Source organism: Aplysia californica, unplaced genomic scaffold, assembly GCF_000002075.1.
Source record: "Aplysia californica isolate F4 #8 unplaced genomic scaffold, AplCal3.0 scaffold00618, whole genome shotgun sequence".
Lineage (NCBI taxonomy): Eukaryota > Metazoa > Mollusca > Gastropoda > Aplysiida > Aplysiidae > Aplysia > Aplysia californica.
This window is the reverse complement of record NW_004797888.1, coordinates 454,505-455,656: the sequence shown is the minus strand read 5'-3', so window position 1 is coordinate 455,656 and position 1,152 is coordinate 454,505.

Below are 1,152 nucleotides of genomic sequence, written 5' to 3'. Positions count from 1 at the left end.
GGGGGGGGGTAATAAAGAAGTTTTTCACGTCCTTTGATTGTCTGTTTTAATATTTTCTTTTCACTGTTTTTATCTTTTCGTTGCTGTTAAAAAAAAATATATAGATGGGGAAAGGGAGATGGGTGGGGTGGTTAGTGGAAGGCTGTGCCTTTGCTTTAAAAAAAAAATTCACTGTTGTTATGTGTGAAGATTAAGTTGCAGGAGGAGAGAGGGGGTCGCTTCAGTTTTTATTTTTGTTTTTGTTTTTTTGTTTTTTAATTCTAGGTTTTTGTCTTGTCAGAGGTGGGGAGGGGGATGGTGGTGGTAGGGGGGGGGTGTTGGAATGGTATGGGGAAAGGGGAAGAAAAGAAAAGGTTTCACCTGCGGTATGTCTACACTCTACACCTTTGTTCTGTTTCTGTTTATTGATTTGTTTAACCTGCCTTGTTGTGTGGTTCCCGTCCGTCCGACGTACATGTCTCGCCGTGTGTTGTTGGTAGTTCTGGGCGGCCAGGTTCCCGATTATTGAAAGCTGTCAATCGTAGGAATCGACTCCGAACCCAATTACTTTCTAATAATGTGATTTTTACCCGGTGGTTACCTGGTTGGCTCCGAGCATCTTCAGATTTAGGATAACTTTGATTTCGGAACACTACTAAGCATCAACTTTTATTTTTCAAAAATAAGTTCTTAAAAAAAAAAAAAAGAAGACTTTATGATTAAAGTAACTGGGAACTGTCGGTTTACGTAAAAAAGAGCCGGAACTTTTCTTTCGTAGCATTAATCGTGGGATCGGTTCCAGAATCGATTCTTCGCCCAACTCTAGTTGTTGGGTGTTGTATTTGTGTCCCACAATGTGGCTGTGTGGGTGGTTGGAGGGTGTCACTGCATGGTAACTCCCACTACTTTTCTTTCCCTCTGTGGTTTCTGTCTGTTTCTCTTTTTCCGTGCACTAAATATGTCATTGTGGGTGGTTAGCGGGTGCTCTGGTGTGGTCTGCTTTTTCTTTCCTATCAAACATCCCTCCTTCTTTTTTGTGTTTGGTACTCTCTTGTAACACCTCTTATCTTCGGCACTTATATGATCTTATTGTGTTGCCGTAAAACTTTTATTAAGACTCAAAAAACTAAATATGGCATTATTATGTTAGTGCTTGGTTGGGTATGGGGTGTG